The sequence below is a fragment of the Cyprinus carpio genome, chromosome A4 (genome assembly GCF_018340385.1).
Source record: "Cyprinus carpio isolate SPL01 chromosome A4, ASM1834038v1, whole genome shotgun sequence".
Lineage (NCBI taxonomy): Eukaryota > Metazoa > Chordata > Actinopteri > Cypriniformes > Cyprinidae > Cyprinus > Cyprinus carpio.
The window spans coordinates 25,434,953-25,455,158 of record NC_056575.1 but is presented as its reverse complement, the minus strand read 5'-3'; the positions used below and the strand labels follow the sequence as shown (position 1 = coordinate 25,455,158).

At 36.8% G+C, this 20,206-nt stretch overlaps 2 long non-coding RNA genes across 2 annotated transcripts; both read left to right on the top strand.

Moving 5' to 3' along the window:
- The first annotated feature begins 251 nt into the window (after window positions 1-251).
- On the top strand, window positions 252-3,479 carry LOC122140620. Its single transcript, XR_006157207.1, has 3 exons — window positions 252-393; window positions 3,044-3,233; window positions 3,389-3,479. It is a non-coding gene; the product is annotated as an uncharacterized LOC122140620 (long non-coding RNA).
- Window positions 3,480-3,567: 88 nt separating this feature from the next.
- Window positions 3,568-5,665, top strand: LOC122140619. Its single transcript, XR_006157206.1, has 4 exons — window positions 3,568-3,662; window positions 4,120-4,243; window positions 5,410-5,523; window positions 5,638-5,665. It is a non-coding gene; the product is annotated as an uncharacterized LOC122140619 (long non-coding RNA).
- The last annotated feature ends 14,541 nt before the right edge of the window (window positions 5,666-20,206 follow it).

Genomic DNA, 20,206 nt, shown 5'->3' with positions numbered 1-20,206 from the left:
TTCCCAGTAAACATGGGGGAAAGAGTGTCTGGCTCCTTTTTATGACGTTGTTTCCAAGCAATACAATGAATCAAATGTGTGAAATCAGAACAATGTATTTATTAAAGATTACAAAGAAATGACAGGGCATCGTATTACAAGAGACGGTTACATAAAATAAAAACAGTAAAAATCGATAACCTCTACATCTCGGTGAGGGACGGACTGTTGCGCTAGTCCGCTTGACACGCTGAGGCGCGAGCTCACGCGCGCGCACTCTCACGCTGAGGCGCGAGCTCATTCTTCCAAGAGAACAGTGAGCGCATGATTTAGAATTACCGTTATTTTCCGTTATCTTCTAACCGTTGGCCTTCTTCTAGACTTCACTTCAGCCGTTAACTCAGCCAGTCCAAGGTAATCTGCTCGATTCAATATATTGTTTTAATATTTAATCAATCTATTATCTAGTGAGGCATTGTTATATTGTTCTCCAGTAGCTCATGTGGTAGAGCATTGCGTTACGAAGCGCAAGGTTGGGGGTTCGATGCCCCGGGAACACATGATAGGTAAAAATTGATAGCCTGAATGCACTTTAAGTCGTTTTGGATAAAAGCGTCTGCTAAATGCATAAATTTAATTTAATTTAATTTAATTTAATTTAATTGTTATGGCTTCACGTTAGCAATCTGATGTAAATGTATAATTTAGCCAGCCGTCAGCCTGCTAGATTCTAACATTGTAGCTTTCATAATCTAGATTAAACAGACGCGAAATCAGCTGTAGTAACTGTAATTAACGTAAATTATTTGTTTCGCAGCATACTATGTCTGCAAACAACATTTATTCAGACAGAACACTTAAACGTCAGGCAAAGCGGAGGGCTTACAATATTCTTAGTGAGGTTTACGTCAATGCTGAATCTGACGCAGCCGACGTAAACATATGCCTGGAAAAAAATGCCCCTGCTGATGATGTGTGGTCAGATGCTGCATCTGATTGGCCTATGTCCTATGAATCAGACGAGTTAGAGACTGAGTTTAATGTTGACGATAACGTGATTGATGGATTTTGGTCAAATGCTCTGACAGAAACTGACTCAAGTGATGACGAATTTGTTGAGTCTGCAGAGTGTCTTGGGGAGGAGCTCAGAGACTGGGCAATAGACAGCCAAATACCACAATGCCATCTAAATGGGCTGTTGGGCATCCTGAGAAAATATCATCCATATCTCCCAAAAGGATGCCCGCACTCTTTTAGGCACTCCAACTAATTATGAGGTCCAGCAGATGGCTGGTGGCACCATGCATTATTTTGGAGTTGAGAAAGGCATTAGGCATGTGTTAAACCAGACAGACCCTCTCCCAAAGGCCATTCATTTACAAGTGAATATTGATGGACTACCTTTGTTCAAAAGCAGCAATAAGCAGTTCTGGCCCATTCTAGAATTGGTAGAGGAAGACAAAACAAAGCAACCTTTCGTCATCGCTTTATATCTTGGATCTAAAAAACCAGAGAATGTCAGTCTGTTCCTAGAATCATTTGTGAATGAATATGGAAAGCTTAAATTAGAGGGTGTGGATGTAATTGGCAAATGTGTAGACATTAAAATTTCAAATTTTGTTTGCGATGCAAGTGCAAGGGCTTTCGTAAAAAACATTAAAGCCCACAATGCATACCACGGCTGTGAAAAATGCACACAGGAGGGAACATGGGCGGAAAATCGCATGACTTTTCCTGAAGTCGATTCACGTTTACGGACAGATACGTCTTTTATTAATAAAGACGATGAGTTTCACCATAAAGGGACCAGTGTGTTGACAAGGGTTGGAATTGGTATGGTCTCCCAATTTCCATTAGATGTTATGCACCTGGTTTTTCTTGGGGTTGTGAGAAAGTTGATAGGGTTTTGGATGAGGGGACCACTTCCAACTCGTTTAGGTGCTCATCAGATAGGCCAAATTTCTGCAGTGCTTATGTCCTTTGCCATGAGACTCCCCAGAGAGTTTGCACGGAAAGGGAGATCCCTTGTTGAGGTAGATAGGTGGAAAGCAACAGAGTTCAGAACTTTTCTCCTGTACACTGGTCCAGTAGCACTGAAAGACCATCTGCCGAATGTTCTATACCACAATTTTATGCTTCTGCATGTAGCCATTCGAATATTATGCTGCCCCTCACTGTTTCTCCAGTACTGTGATTTTGCTGAAAAGTTACTGATCACCTTTGTCGAGCATTTTCAGTCTGTTTATGGTAATTACGTTGTGTATAACATACACGGGCTGATACATCTTGCCAATGATGCAAGGCAGTTTGGTGTGCTGCATAATTTCACAGCTTTCCCATTTGAGAACTTCCTCTACACATTAAAAAAATTGATAAGGACCCCTACCCAGCCCCTTCAACAGATCATCAGGAGATTGTCAGAAAAAGCAAGTGTCAGAACTAAAATAAGGTGTGCAAGGATGGTTTTTACCAGGAACATAAGAATGGGCCTTTTCCATACAATGTGACATCTCAGCAGTTTACACAGTATAAGAAATATGTAAATGGTGGAACTTTAATTAGTTTATCAGAGGGAGACAACTATATTCTGTTCAAGGGAGATATTTATATAGTGAAAAACATTTTAAAAGACAAGGAAGCATCGCATCTAGTCTGTCTTAAATTCCAAAACAAGTCATCTTTATTCACCTATCCCATTGATTCATCAATTCTTGATATATCCTTTGTGAAACAACCCGGGCAGTCATTGACTATTGTTCCTACACAGACTGTTTCAAAAGTCCTTCTTTTACAGTATAAGGATGGGTTTGTGGCATATCCTTTACTGCATACTGCTTGATTTCCCCAATCCCCCCCCCCCCCACCCCCCCCCCCCCCCCCCCCCCCCATCCTTCTGCATCTGACAAATTTACAGAACCTACCAATCATAAAGAATAGTAACAATAAGACTAGGAAATATTTTGGTTTAGATAGATTTCCACTGGGTAAGTAATAGAGCTTCAATAAATGTATATAGTTTGTAACACTAGATATATTGTTTTTTTTTGTTTTTTGTTTTTTATAGATGTATTCTATAGTTGTTTTTACTGAAAAGAATGAGACAGAGGTGATACCAAGTGACTGGCTGAGCATCGACAAAAAAATTTCCTTTTGGCCCCCATATAACAGTACAAAATGTAGAAAAGCGGTTGAAAAAAATTAAACTCCTGATGAAGAATGGAACGAATATATAACTGAATGGGTGGCTGAGTATGGTAAGTCTTTAAGGAATTAATTATTAATTATTATTGAGAAATATAGAGAAATAACTATTCAAAAATTAAAAGATGCTCCTTGTGAGTTATGCCAAGCAATTCTTTTCAAATGTTCAGATAATAGGCTTAGTGATGTTGTTTGTTTCTATGTTTAGATTCCTATGAAAAAGCCAGAAGAAAGCTGGTGAAGTTTTGTAAAGGCAACAGTTTGGAGTCTACAGATGAGGACAGTGTACGGAAAAGAGTTTATGTTTCCTCTGTTCTCTGTTCTCCTTTTATAGCCTACTGCTTCTTTGCACTGCGCTTTTAAAAAATTGATTACTCTTAATGTGTCCAACAGACCATCATCAAAATATGTAAATGGATTTACATCTAATACAGCCTCAGGAAGACCTCCAGTGCAGGCCTCAACAAGCTGGCTCCACACAGGTACAGATGAAAACATACAGTGGTCATTGCATCATTTCCCAACATAGCTGGTCACCACAGATTCCTTAAATCCAAGACTTGGGAATATGGTCCCCTTAGAATAAATTAAATTAATTTCCTGTGTATAAGTGTTTTATGCAAGTTAAAAAAAACATTAATACCATATTAACCGCTCTCGTGTATTAACCTGAAGAAATTTAGCAAAATAAATGTATAAACTGCAGCTAATAGTTGGGAAATTACAGTACAAGGTTATATCTGACATTTCTGTCAAAATTGAGTTGTAGTAAACTATATTTAATTCCAAGGGGACGATATGTTGAAAGGAACTTTTGAGCATTGGTCACTTTCCTGTTGTACAAGATCGCAGCAAAACTCTGGACAGAAGTAAATGTTGTGATGTTTGGCAATGTATTATACATTGTACGGATTCTGTCTCTTAATGTTCCATATGCAGAGACAATGGAAAGACCAAAAAAAAAACTTCTGCAGTAATGGAGCCAAAAGACTGAACTTGCCAGCCATACCACCATTTGCACCATCAGCACCTGCTGTGACAGTCCCTGAACCAAGACAAGATGGTACGTAGAATTATTCCAAACCTTTTACAATAGTTATTTTTTTTTTTTTTTTTTACAGGAGTTTTTAGTAATTACCTTTTTAGTCTCTTTTTAGCCCTGCTTTTAACAATTAGCCTTAATATCAATGAGCTTTGATTTACAACCACAATTAAAAAAAAAACTGGGGACGTTATGTAAAAAGCAAAATAAAAACAAAATTCCAAATCTTGTAAAATCATATTTAGCTGGAAAAAAAACCACATAGACAACATATCAAATGTTGAAAATGTCAAATTTTACTATTTTATGGGAATTGTAAGCACATTTTGAATTTAATGCCAGCAATACGTCTAAAAAAAAAAGCTGGGATAGATTCAACAAAAGGCTGGAAAAGTTATGTTATGATAAAGACAACTAAAGAAGAGATGCAGACTCTCTCTTTATATGTTCAATTGTTGCATCGTATGTTTGTCTGATTCAGAAAGAGAACTCCGGCTCTACCAGATGCTGGAAGAGATAAAGGGTCAAGTCAGGCAGAATACGCTCCTCCTTCAGGCCATTATGCGAAGAGAGAATGCAGCTGAAGTTGTAAATGAGGAGTTTCAGTTTCCATTAAGGAGCATGACAGGCATAAAAGATCTGGAGGATAGGATGTCAACCAGAGACACACAACGTTCTTTAGTAAATTCTAATGATGTTCTGTTACTTCACTTAAAAGAATACTAACATACGTAGAGAGAGATCTAGATTTACTGCTGCTTAACACATGATTTTTTTTCATAGACAAGATATCTTACCAGCTTGGGGTGGAACATCTGCCAAAGACATTGTCCACAGAATCATGAGGGAAATAATAACCAATGAGTTGGCCAACAATTTTAATTGGCAAGGGAGAGGACAGAAGAGCCCATTTTCTACACTCTTGCTAGCAAGAGTTGTTATAGGTGATATGTTTTAAAAAAAACATTCAAACATTCAAAACTTAGACATAACTTTGAAATAGCAAAAGAGGAAACAACCCCTTACAGTCTCACATAATGTGTCATTGAATAAAATACAATGCAAGTCAATGAAAGAATGCCAATTAATCCATTAATCATACAGAACTCTACAAAATATACACCTCAGATATGATCTATCTGCTAACCCTTTCTCTGTTTAATTTTCTTTAATTTTCATGCTGACAGATGCAGCCAAAAAACAAGGAGCAAAAGTGGTGGAAGCCGAGGAAAAAATAAAAACCTGGCTGAAGTATAGTGGAGACCGAAATGGAGGAAGAAAAAAAAGAGCAACAGAAAAAGGTACACAAGCCCTTTTATGCCTGATCAAATATGTTAGAAATTATTATATATATTAATATATAAGTTTTAAGTAATTTACATTTTGATAATTACTATATTTTTTCTTTAACACAGAAAAGCAGAAGCCTCAAGCATATTCCCAGCAGCTGTAAAGTGAATGTAAGTGTCTTCCAATGATTGTTTTTTCTTCCTCTGTCTAACCCCACCACTAAACAGAGGTGTATTTCATCTTTACTAGGTGTACACTGCATTAAGATGTATAAAAAATTTGCTACCCCAACAAGATGAAAATTTTGTGCAGATTTTTTTTTTTCTGTTTTGGGTTGTGTAGTTAAAATAGAACGACACATCTTAAATGTTCTGAAAAGTTGTTTGTATGTTGTTTTTTTACATAAATAAGCATCCACCTACCTCCCCCCCCCCTCCCCCTCCATCATCATAACAACAAAAAACAACCAATAATCTTCAAAAAAAAACTGCAGAATACGGAAGAGAATCTGCACATTTTCTCATTAAACTGCAATAAGTTAATTTTGTTACCAATAAATTCATTTTTATAACCAATTCAGTTTGTCTGTTGTGCCATCTCTTAATGCAATTCAACAATGAATAGGCCATGTCACAATCTTAAAATTTGAGTGTAAGGCAGGTAAAGCCTATTTATTTATAAGTTTGCAGATTTACTATTTATGAAGTTGGCAGATGGTTAAAATAGGCTACATTTTTAAATTTGTTAGGTCTGCTGGCTGTCCAATGACATGTTTGGCCCAACGTTGGCCCAATGTTGTTTTAGTGGTTTTTAAGTTGGCAGAATGTTTGTAAGGCATTTTATTCTAGGAAGTCATAATATCAACTTGCCAACCAATAAAAAAACATGCTAGCAATATACAAATTACTTGTTAGTAATCATACTAACAACCTAATAATCATACCAACTATTCGCGTTTGGTGTGAATGCAGCATTACAGTGTATATATACATGAGGCTTGATTAGCTTTAAATACAGCTCCCCATATATATAAATTATTATTATACTTTTTTTTTCTCTCAAGGGGACTCACATTTAAGTTTATTATTTAACCCAAGGTTTGGTTGATGTCTCTAGCGATTGAGCTGTTATCGTGGTCTCTCAGTTGAGTTAGGACTAGTTTATATCTATTATGCTCTGTGACTTCATTAGGGGTGGTTTTTTTCTGTCGTTTGGGGACAGAATAGGGGTGGGTAAGCGCTGTAATCTGGTTTACGATGTTTCATGTGTTTGTTCAATCAGGTCAACTCTTTGCAGTCTTATTTTGCCAAAAAATCTGTCTTTTTTATTTTCTCTTCCCTTGTTTTTTTTTTCTTATCATATACTTATGTTCTGTTGCGTTGTTTATGGTTGGTTCACTTAAACTCGTTACTTGGAATGTCCAAGGAATTGGGCATGTAATAAAAAGGAAAAAAATTCTAACTCATTTGAAAAAAAACAAAAACCCGACATAGTACTGCTTCAGGAAACAAAACTATCTGATACTGAACATGTGAAGCTTGGGAGAGACTGGGTAGGTCAAGTTTACTTTTCCTCCTACTCACAGAACAAAAGAGGTCTTGCCATTCTTATAAATAAGAATCTACCTTTTATCTTAGAACATAAAGAATCAGATCCTGAAGGGAGATTTATTATGATCGCAGGCTCAATTTTTGAACAACATAAAACAATTCTTAATGTTTATGCACCAAATTTCAACTCTCCCAACTTCATATCTCAGATGATTTTATTGTTTAATTATTACTGTAAAGGCTTAGGTTTTCTGGCTGGAGACTTCAATTGTATAATGAATGCTTCTTTAGACAAATCCTCATCTGCAAATGTATCGAACCCCAAATCATCTAATTTACTGAATAATTTATGCTCAGATACTGGTTTGATAGATGTATGGCGCCAATTAAATCCTAAAGCAAGAGATTATACATTTTATTCACATCCCCATAATTTATATTCTATTTTTTCCTCCCTAAACAATTTTTGCATGCGGTCTTGTCTTATTGACTCTATTGTTTTATCAGATCATGCAGCTTTTATTTATATTATATTTATTGAACCTTTGGCAGAATCTATCAGGACTAACCCCGATGTAACCGGGATCATAGTCAATGGGAAAAAACATGTCATCTCTTTGTTTGCAGATGATGTTCTCTTGTATTTGGAGAACCTACAGACATCTATTCCAGCAGTTCTGAGCTCCTTAGCTTCATTCAGTACTGTGTCGGGTTATAAAGTTAATTTAGGAAAATCTGTTTCTATGCCTTTAAATCACACCTGCAATCTTCCTATACAATCTCCTTTCCAGGTTTCAGATAGGGGTCTTAAATATTTGGGTATTTTTCTTACTTCTGACCTGGACAATTTGTTTGAGACAAATTATTTTCCTTTAATTGAAAAAATTAAGAAAGATTTGGAAAAGTGGACCTCCTTGCCAACTTCCCTTCTAGGGAGAATTAATGTTATTAAAATGAATATTATTCCCTGGTTAAATTATCTATTTCAAAACCTACCATGCTATTTAAATACATCTTTCTTTAAATCTTTGAATTCTCACATATCTAGTTATATCTGGAATAATAAGTAACAGAGAGTTGGTCTATCTAAACTTTGTAAACCAAAGGATCTAGGGGGTCTTTCGCTGCCCAATTTTCAGCTTTATTACTGGGCTGCCCAACTCAAAACGATAACAAGCTGGGTTATGAACAGGCAGGATGCTCTGTGGATTGACTTTGAATCTTTATTTTGCTATCCTAGAAGACTAGAATCCCTCTGGTTTATTAATAATATAGACCAGATTAACTCTCTCTCTGATAATGTAATTGTTTATAATACACTAATGGTTTAGAATGATGTGAAAAAACATTTGAAAATTCCTCAAATTATCTCTATGCGTTCCCCTCTTGCTTTGAATCCTGATTTTCCCATTCAGATTAGGAGTATTGGTCTGTTGGAGTGGAGTTTTAAGGGTTTGTCTGACTTTTCAAGTCTGTTCATTTCTGAATCTTTGAAGTCATTTGAATAAATCAGGGCAGAGTTTAACATTTTCTCTGAAGATTTCTTCAAATACCTTCAAATTCAGCATTTCATAGAGTCTCTTTTAAGGCAGAACAACTTTCGTTTAAATTTATCAGAACTGAAAGAAACCATAATTTCAGTTAAATCTTATAAAGGGATTATCTCCAAATGTTATGCTTTATTGGTGTATTCTGACTCTTCAGTTTATGATTCTTTGAAACCACTATGGGAACGGGACCTAGGAGTATCATTTAATTCTGCAGATAGGACCAGGATTTATAACAGTGTTTTCCAAAATGTACTTCAATTTATTTACATGAACAAAATTTCAAATTTTTTAATAGAATTTATTTTACACCTGTTTGTCTTCATAAAATGTTCCCAGGTTGTTCAAATCTTTGTTTTAAATGCAAGACATTATAAGGGCACATTTTTTCATGTATTCTGGTCCTGTGATCACATTCAATCATTCTGGAAAGGGGTTCATTCTGCAACCCAGGAGATAACAGGGAAACGTTTTATTTCATCTCCTTCACTTTATTTGTTGAATGACACTCCTAAAGATCTTTTTGACTCTGATTTTAAGCCTTTGTTTACAATCCTCTCATTTTTAGCTAAAAAATGTATTCTACTGAAGTGGTCTACTGTCAGGGACCAGTCAAGCACGGCTCCATCCATCTCACAATGATCACGTTCACCTGAATACTAATCACCCGCACCTGTTCACCATCAGCAACCTCATCACAGGAACAGTATAAAACACTCACCACAGCCCCAGTTCAGTGTCCAGCCTCCAACAGGAACGGATCCTAAAGTGTTGTCTCCTGATCGACTGAAGCCCCGCAAATCTTGAAACGAAACGTAACGTAACGTAACATATACCCACCTTTGTAACACTAACCACTGTGTCATTGTGCTACTGCCCCCAGGATTCCTGAGCATTACCCCGTGGTCTGAAATCCAGCGATCTTCTGAGTCTTCTGTATGTTCTCCGAGCTGGTTTGATAACTTCCGTGTCTGAAGGTGAAGGAAACAAGTATCAGCGAACTGTGACTGGGGTTTTGACATATCTGCAAGGGACGTACTCACCTGCCTTTAACCCCGCACTGAGTGATCTGCACCGAATCGGCACCTGAAATCACTGTCTGCTTACCCTGCCTGCACTATCTTGCAAATAAAGAACTGTACGTGGATTCACTTACCTCTGTCTCTCGTCTGTGTCCTGACATCTACACCCCAGGTTCCAACTGTTACTATGTGGATATCCCAGCTGTCTGCCTTTCTTCCTATGGAGAAATTAACTTATGATCTCAATCACAAGTCAGACAAATTCTGGAGACTTTGGGAACCCCTCCACTCTTTTTTTTTTTTTTTTTTTTTTTTTTTTTTTACAAAAATGCTGAACTTTTATTTTAAGAGAGCTTTTGCTCTTCCTTTCCTGTCATGTTTTTGTTTGAATTAAGATAGTAAAGATTAATATTTTCAGGGATGTGTTATTTGATTCTCAGCGCCTGGGTTTTTTTGTTGTTTGTTTGTGTGTTTGTCTGATTGTTATTGTTTGTATTATTTGAAAATCCTTAATACAAAATAAATTAAAAAAAAGAAGTGGAACAGATAGAGATAAACAAAATTCTTAGAGGAAGTTTAAAACTGCTAACTGGGAGAAATTCAAAGAGATGTGTGAAATAAGAATGATAGAAATGGAAGAAATACATGATAATGCAGAGGAATATAGTGAACAGTTAGTTAAAATATTATACAGTACAGCAAAAGAAGTAATTGGAAAAAAAGAGGGAATAAAAGGAAAAAAAAACAGTAGCTTGGTGGACAGACAAATGCAGCGATGCTATTAGAATTAGGAACAGAATGCTTAGGAGGGTCACAAAGTTATCCATGCACATAAAAGAGATTATTGGAGGAAATTATGTGATAATATTGGAGGAAAAACAGAAGTTTGTGAAATATGGGGTGTGATTAGGCTGATGGGAGGAATACAAAAATATAACAATATACCAAGTTTAATAAGTGAAGAAAAACCAATAATAACGGATACTGAAAAAGCAGAAGTGTTGGCACTATCTTTTGTCAAAGTGCACAGCAACAGAAATATTTCTGATGAAATGAGAAGATCCAGAGAACTTTTAATAAAAAAAAAGAATCCAGATATTAAAGTACAAATAGGTCCATCATAAATGATTAAGCATTTATCAGATGCATCATTAAGTATTATTTTATACCTTTTTAATAAGATAGGGAATTAGGGAGACTTCCTTCTTTTTGGAAGCATGGAATAATTATCCCTGTTGCAAAGCCAGGTAACGATCACGCACAAGCATCTAGCTATCGGCCGATTGCCCTAACATCAAATATATGTAAATTAATGGAACGTATGGTCATGAATAGGCTGAATCATGTGCTAGAGAGTAAAGGACTAATATCTCAATGTAACACTCTCAATATCTCAATATCAAAGTAGTTTTAGGAAAGGACGAAATACTATGGATGCAGTTTTATGTTTGGAAGACGATATCAGGAAGGCACAAATAAATAAAGTGGTAGTAGTGGGAGTTTTCTTAGTCATCGAAAAGGCATACGACATGCTTGGAAAGGAGTCTTTTAATTAAACTAGACAGATTAGGCATTAAAGGAAGAATGTATAATTGGATAATGAGTTTTTTTTATTTGACCCAACTATAGAAGTAAGAGTTGGCTCTTTTTTTTTTCAAAATGCTATTTAATACAAAACAGAACTCCTCAAGGGAGTGTGATTAGCCCAATATTTTTCAATATAATTATTAAAGGGGTCATATGATGCGATTTCAGTTTTTCCTTTCTCTTTGGAGTGTTACAAACTCTTGATGCATGAAGAAGATCTGTAAAGTTGCAAAGACTAAAGTCTCAAATCCAAAGAGATATTCTTTATCAAAGTTAAGACTCTGTCACGCCCCCCTGAAAAGGCTCGTTCTAACACGCCTCCACATCTCTACGTCACTATGTGGAAATATTTGTGTAATGCCGCTCAAATGTTCACGCAAAGAAAGAAGGCATTGTTTCAGTAACAGCAGTTAGTGCTGAAGCAGTCATGTCAGGGAGATGCTGTGTGTATCTAGGCAAAGCAAAAGCACTTTTTTTGGCCTTCCGAAAGTAGATGCATTTAGGAATCTTTAAGATTACTTACAACAGAACAGTAACGCATTTTATGAATGACCGTTTCGTGAACCTATTAGTTTAAGTAATTCTGACTTTGCTACAACAATCTGATGGTTCTGAATCAGCTACTATAAGTATGTTTTGTTATTAGTTTAAGTATTTGCTATTGACTGTTCAAATGCAGAGTTTTGTGCGTTGTGTGTGTGTGTATGTGTGCGCGCGAGAGCAGTGCTTAATTTGTAAATTATGTGATTAGAGGAGGAAGAGGTAATGGAGCATTTATGCAATCACATTATTTAGACTTGCCTAAAATAAAATCTATAGATATAAAACAGTTCAATATCACAATGCTAGTTTAAACATTTAACCTAGATAAATGTGTGCTGTTAGGTGTATATCCAAGCGTTTGTGCAGAGAGTGGAAGCTAAGTGCTCTTCAGGACATGGAGGCACCACCGCGGTAACTTTTTTTCTAACAGTAGAAACAACTTAAAATACGTTGTCATTTTAATGCATATAATTTAGGTCATTTTTGCTCATAAAGGTTAGAGTAATACATCATCATTCGGAAATTTAAAAGGTCTACTTTTATTTGTGTGCACTCACAATATCAACAAAATGTTGTGCTTTTATAAAATAAAGAAAACAAACAGGATGCACTTTCTGCCTTCTCATCTTGAGCAGGAGCGCTTCACAAAAATTAACCGAAACTCAGCGAATATATGCCTCACAGACATGATAAATATATCTATAGAAAGCTTTAAATTACTACTTTAAAATGAAATCATTCTAATCGAAAAACAAAGACTCTTTCATTATGTAATCCGTAAAGATGCATTTCGTTCTAAAGGTGCGTCCAATGAGGAGATGGCGAGTCAGGATCAGCAAATTCATCTTTGTGACATTGACTAGTTTATAAATAAATAATTAAAATATTTCCTCACTATTTCCCCCCCGACACATTTATGGTAACTTTTGCTGGGGCTTTGCGGCAAGCTTTAGCCGATCGCGTGTGTTTGAATGCGGATCTCTTCCAGCTGCACCGAAGGCACTTGCGCTTGCTGCTGCTGAACACTAAACACCGTCGAGCCGGTCTTGACAGTCACTGTAGCACAAAGTCCGGCACTGCATAAATATAAGCCGGAGCCCATCGGGTCCGGGATGAAATGCAGGGCTCTAAAGTAGATATTCACGATTTAAAAAAATAAGAAAAGAAAAGATAAGATAAGAAAAGAAAAACATTAAATCTGCTGGTGCAAATGGCCACTTATTGTTGACTCATCTTAATTTTCTTAAAGTTACCTCTCCATCATGGTGTCCGAGCGGTTTCGGTTAATTTTCCTGACTGACAACTGATGCTCGTTAGCCGATCATTAACCGTTAACCAACAAAATTAGAAAGTTAAATTAGATTTAAATAAATTAAAACTTAGAACTTAAACTTAAAATATAGCAGCACAAACATCAGAACTATTCACACATCGTCACATCACGCACACGCATTGCATCTGTGTATGGAGAAAAACAGAATAAAACAGCATATATAAAAGGAATAGAATAAACATTCCTAAATATTTATATTTCACTTAAAAAACGAACAAATTAACAAAACCAAATAAAAAAAACTGCACGACAAGTCTACACAGAGTTCTGTTTCATTTTTGTGACCGTGCCACAAGTTCAAGGAAACCAAGAAGGAAAGCGCACCCTATTTGTTTTCTTTATTTTTCAAAGGCACAATGTTTTGTTTTTATTGTAAAAAAATAAATGAATAATACAAATTAGGCCTAACTGTTGTAGGCTGACCTGATCTCATGAAAGTGCATATAGCAAGATTTTCTGTTTCTGTTTGGTGTAATATTTATAGCAGAAATTGACTTTGGCGTGCAGAAAATTGTGCTGCTGATACGCATTTTCATGAGATCTGGCTACTAAAGGAGAAACATAAATTTATAATTAATGGCAAGGCTGGTTCAGTCGACAGAAATACGGGACACGTGTAATAACTGCTGAAATGTTTGTGGGGCAAATCTCAGGTCAGTCTGACAGCTCATGGTACGCACAGTACAGCCATACACCTGCAGGCGCCACTATAGTTTTACTCATTCCCGCAGCTTTCATGTTTATAATAAAGGCAATTCCTGCAAACATTTACTCAATATATTAGGCCAAATGAGTAAATAAATCCAGATAAACCATCAGATTAAATCTGTCATTTGAAAACACCGTGAGTGATTCAGCTGTACCGCCTCTTCTCTCTTTCACTCTCTAAGCGGCTTCTCATCGGCGCATCTCGTCTGCACTACAAGAGCTGCTCCACACTGTAATACAAGACTTTCACTCGCATTCCGGGACAGTTGACAGAACTGTCACTTGCCTAATCGGGTCATTGTTGCATCGTCATATAAATGTATCATTTGCACATCTTTTTAAGCCATTCGACACTCGCTCACTCCAGAGGCGGTGTTCTGTGTGCTCACAGCCAAAGCGTGGCGTGCGCATATAAAGCCATATTGAGATTTATTTAGAGATTTATTTCGCTTGTATCAGTATTGGATCTGTGCATATGGTCTTGTGACAGCAGCCTAAGGGGGACCGGGGACTCGTCTTTTGCACGCTGAAGTTCTTTATTGTGCGTCAGGCCTGCTCATAATAGAAGCTTTTTCATTAAATATATCACGTGTACGCTATAGATCAGCACAAATGTCTTTCATTGGCGACTGAGGAGGGGGAGCTGGAAAAATGTGTGTCGGATCGGATTTCGGATGTTCTGGCACAAATTAATCTCTGTGTGTGTGTGTGTGTGTGTGTGTGTGTGTGTGTGTGTGTGTGAGAGAGAGAGAGAGAGAGAGAGATTTTTAACCACATATTTATTACAGTTTTGTACAGAATAAAACTTCAGGGATACACACTGTGTGTCAATCCGTCAGGTATAACTTACAAAATTCACAGAGTTACTCAAATTCTCCAACAAATTGCAATGCATCATTTTCAATCCAGCACAAAACATTTTCTACACTCCAAACCGCTTTTTCAATTTCTTCATATGAGAGTAGAAAATAAAATCATGTTTTACTCTAGCTTTTATGAGTCCCTTGAATAAATATGAGCAATTTTCCTACTAATATAAACTGCCATTTTATTTTCCTACTAATATAAACTGCCATTTTGGCTTGACCCAAAATAAAATTTAACAACCGTCCTTTCCTCTTTATCCTTTTACAATATTTAAAACCAAAAATAAACACAATCATTGTAAACATTTCATTAACATTAGTAAATATAATCTCCAATAAAACAAACAAAGGTCTTAATCTCACACAATGTATAAAAAAATTAAATATGGTTTCTCTTTGATCACAAAAAGGACAGCAATCTTGCACATTTGGATTCAACACTGAGATAAAAGCATTTACAGCAACAATCCCATGTAAAATTCGCCATTGAAGATCACCCACATTTTTAATCCAAACAAGATCCCCAAAAAGACCCCAAAAAAATCCAATATCAGCACTTAAATGGTCTCTCCATGGTATATCCATTCGTTTTAGTTTCTCTTTATTTATCACCTTCACACAAACTTTATATAAACTCTTTCCACCCATTGTATCAAAACTTAAGTCTTTTAAATTCTCTGAGGTCATTAAAACATTTTAATTTTCAATTACACTTTTAGAGATCACCATACAAGGAAAAAGATCCGTTTTATCAGGAAGCGCTTGACTCGACACAAAGTTCCACTCTACTTCACTCAACTTTTCTCGCCACTTCTTTAACAAAAGATGGGCAGTCCTTGTTGATTTAATTCCAAGTCTCTGCACAAGTGCATCAGCATTGTCCAACGCGATACCAGCCACTTCTATTAAATCCTTCATTTTAACAACTTTGGCTTTTGTTAATGTTTGCATCAACCATAAAGTTTTATGTCCACAAAACTCCAGTCGAGCACCATTAATCAAAGGTTCTTCCAAAAACCAATACAGAGACTAACATGACAATGATCTTTTTACCTGTACCATACACCATGCTCTTCTGATGGCAGTTGTGGCCTAATGGTTAGAGATTTGGACTTGTAACTCGAAGGTCGCAGGTTCGAGTCTCGGTGCTGGCAGGAGTTGTAGGTGGGTGAGGAGTGAATGAACAGTGCTCTCTTCCACCCTCAATACCCATGGCTGAAGTGCCCTTGAGCAAGGCACTGAACCCCCAGTTGCTCCCCGGGCGCTGGATATATAGCTGCCAACTGCTCCGGGTGTGTGTGTTCACGATGTGTTCACTTCTCACTGCTGTGTGTGTGCCCTTGGATGGGTTAAATGCAGAGCACCAATTCAAGGAATAGTTCACACAAAAAATCATACACTTGCCCTCATGTCATCACTCTCATAAAAGGAAGAAATAGACTTCAAATGAAAACTCTTACAATCTGTCCAAAAATTTTTTTTCTAAAACCCTCCAACCTTACTTAAAAGGCAACAGGCTGGTCCAAACCATGACATATTTAAAAAATATAAAAAAACTTTTGAACAAACTGTAGCCTAAAAGATACTTTCCTACTTATAAGATCAACAACCCCTTGTCCACCTTCTTCCTTTGGAAGATAAAGAACATTTTGTGGTAACCAATGCAATCTATCCTAAAAGAAATGTATCATCTTGACCTGTATTTTTCCAAGAACCCATATCAGAGACTCTAAAACTGATAACCTGTGCCATAATGAGGAGGCTACTAGATTATTTATAATTAATGCTCTCCCCCTAAAAGACATTTTAGGTAAAATCCATTTCCACCTTCCTAATCTTCCATCTACATTTTCCAGAACATTTTACCAGTTTCTTTGCATTATTATTTCATCACCCAAAAAAATTCCAAGATATTTAAGACCTCTTTGTGACCTAACCATTTCACCCGGTAAAACCAGTTCTCCTTCATTCCATTTTCCAACCCTATATGTTGATTTTAGCCCAATTTACTTTTGCAGATGAAATTTTTGCATTAATATTAACAATATCAATCAGTTTATCAATACCATCCTGTCCACTGTTTAAACCAATACATCTGCATAAGCTGATAGTTTTATAGGTGGAAAAGTACTCTCATATCTAAAACCATCTAAATGAGTCCTAATTTTATTTAGCATAGGTTCTATTGCCATTGAGTAAAGCAGGGGTTCCCAAACTTTTTCATTCTAGGACCAACCTAGTCAAGTATAATCAATCTCAAGACCCACCATAAAATGTTTAAATGGAAATATGGGGAAAAACACATCTTCATTTAGTATAAGTAGAGAACAGTTTTTATTTTCCTATTAATTTAATTTATTTTCATATGAATGAAATATATAATTGATTGAAAATCCATTCTCACATAGGTAAGTGGTAGAAAAGGGTACCAAAACTTTGAGTGCAGCAGCTCCTAATGTGGGGTATTCCTTGGCAACAAACACCCAGAACTGTCCAAGACTCTTTGACTCTCTGAAAAGCAGTTGAAGGCTCCTGTCTGAAGCCACATCTATCAGCTCCTCCTCTGCTCTTCCTGTTAGGACACAGTGCTCTCTTGCCTCACTACAAAAAGGATCCCGTATACAGTCCCATTCTGTCATATCTACAGATGATTGATTTGATAGAAAAAAATAAAATTACTATTACAATGAAGTCAACTGATAAGAGTGTTTAACATGTATAAAATAATAATAATAATAATAGAACCAAAAATATATATCTTACCTCTAATATCAGGAAAATACTCGTGGAATTTCTGAATGAGTGCGCCGAGGTGAGAATGTACAGTGTCTCGGATGCGTTCACCGTCATTGGCGCACACTCCACACAGTGATGGAAACATGTCCCACACTCCTTTTTCCACTCGGGATCTCCACAATTTCAGCTTGCTGGTGAAAGCTGTGATCTTGTCCATATAGGTCAAGATGGATGATGATGGACCTTGCGTGCTTTCATTCAGTACATTCCGGCATATGAGCTTCGCGCACCATTGTCCGGCAGATAGGCAAAAACTGCAGACCTCTTCTCGCAGCTCAAAACGAAACGACCCTTACCTTACCCCGTATCTGAAGCCTGTCGTTCTGATGTTTCAGCCCATTCAGTTTCTAGCACAAAAGTCGTGAGAAGTGCCTCAACGATGTCAGTTTGAGTCAACACGTAACTCTGCACATAAGCCATGTAAAAAACAGTGTGCACATTTTGCAACAAGACATTTTCTGCTTCATTGCGTCCAGTTCCGTAGAGGCCCACACAGCAAGCCCTCGGACGTTATGAATCATTTAAGCAGTCAAAAATGCTCCGGATTTTCTCACAAAATAAGAAGTCCTCAACGATGTCTGTATCGCCAGTAACTCAGAGGACACATTTGTGCTTTCAAGTACGCAAATGCAACATTGTTCCGGATTTTGTCACTTGTGTGTTCGTCAGAAAGTGTACTGTGTTAACTTTAGCGATCTTTCCTGCAGCTTCTTTACCCAGCATTTTCTCAACGATGTCTATGCAGATTTTGCGATTCTATATGCAGCTAAAAATGAAGCTCGCATTGCTTTTTCAGGGATGCTGGCTGTACCTTTAATCAGTTTTTGCTGATGAAGATACTCTTTTTTTTTTTTAGAAGAAAATATGATCGCCCCTTGTTGGCGTATGCAGAGTGTTTTGTTGTGAGGTGCCGTTTAAGTTTTGAGGGTTTCATGCTAGCTCTGGCCAACCTTTCTAAGCATAAAAGACATTGAGGGACTTCCTCACCGTCTGGACCTCCGCAGGCAATAAAACCAAGATCAAGGTAGGACTGGTCATATTTTCTGTGTGGCTCCTTTTTAGATTTTGTTGTTTCTGACGACTTCTCACAGGTCTTTAGTTTTAAAAACTGTTCCATTTTTTTACATACGCTATGCAGAGTGCGTGGTCATTGAATGCTGTATTTGTACTGATGTAGACACGTGACAGTTCAACTCAAATGAATCAGACGATTTATTCAGTGAGTCATTCAATGAATGCTATGTTGATTCAGACGTCTGATTCTTATGTATGTGTGTGTGTGTGTGTGTGTGTGTTTTTTTTTTTAAATGATTCCTTAAAAGAATCGTCACTTAAGAGTCGTTTGGTCATTAATCGGACTGGTTTTGTTTCACTCATCGTAACGTAAATTTAGCTGCAGCTAAGTGCCTTTGTGTGACCCACCTTTTCTCACTATGTGATCCACAAGTGGGTCGCGACCCACAGTTTGAAAACCACTGGAGTAAAGGATACCTGACAAGGCGCATCCTTGTCTAATCCCCATTTCTATTTTAAAAGGGCTACTCAAACCACCATTGATTTTCAGTACACTTTCAATATCCTCATAAAGCACTTTAACAAAGGCAGTGAATGCAGGTGGAAAACCAAAAGTTTCAAAAATATACCATAAAAACTGATGATCCACCCGATCAAACGCCTTTTCTTGATCTAGGGAAATTAGACCACATTTTTTCCCCAACAGTCTTGAGACTTCCAACACATCCCGAATCAAGGATATATTATACACTATTGATCTATTAGGTACACAATAAGATTGATCTAAATGTATAACCTGTCCAATTACCTCCTTCAGTCTGTTTGCCAAAGCTTTTGATAACATCTTATAATCAGTGCATGATAAAGAAACTAATCTCCAGTTTTTTTTATATCTTTGAGATCACCTTTCATAGGGAGCAAGGTTAAAACAGCTCTTCTGCAGCTTAGTGGCAGTTACTTAAAACTGCAAGTAGATCTTCTCCTAACAAATGCCATTACGCCTTATAAAATTCAAATGCTTTATAAAATTCAGCAGGCAACCCATCTAAACCTGGTGCTTTACCATTTTTCATACTCTAACAATAGATGAAATTTTTTACGCTTTGCAAAGGACATACCAGTTTTGCATATGAATCCTCATTCACTTTTGGAAGCTGATCTGCCACAAATTCAGCCATTAAATGGCCATCCACAAAACTGCGGGTATACAGCTCCTTATAAAAACGAACAGCCCTTTAACGAATGTCAGAAACCTCAGTAAGAACTTTTCCATCTTCTGACGTTAGACACTGAATACTTTTTCTTTGGCCATTTTTCTCTTTTGATGGGGCATCCCTTTCAAAAAGACTCTGAAATCTGGATCTAACCAATGCCCCCTGAGACCTTGTACCTAATAGATCTGCTAATATTGATTTTTTTCCTTTAAGAGCCCGCAATTGATTTTGATTTGCAGTGGCTCCACTTAAAGTCTGAAGTTCCACGATATCCATCTCTAGACTTCTTATGGATTGAACCATGTCCCTAGTCACATTAAAAGTGTACTGATTACAGAGTTTTTGTATCTGCACCTTCCCAATATCCCACCACTGCTGTATTGATGTAAAAGAAGACTTTTTAGATTTCCACCCCAACCAAAAAACAGAAAAACATTAACAAAAATGGGCATCTTCAAGTAAAGCACTATTAAAATGCCAATAGGCACTCTTAATTTTAACAGAATTAATAAAA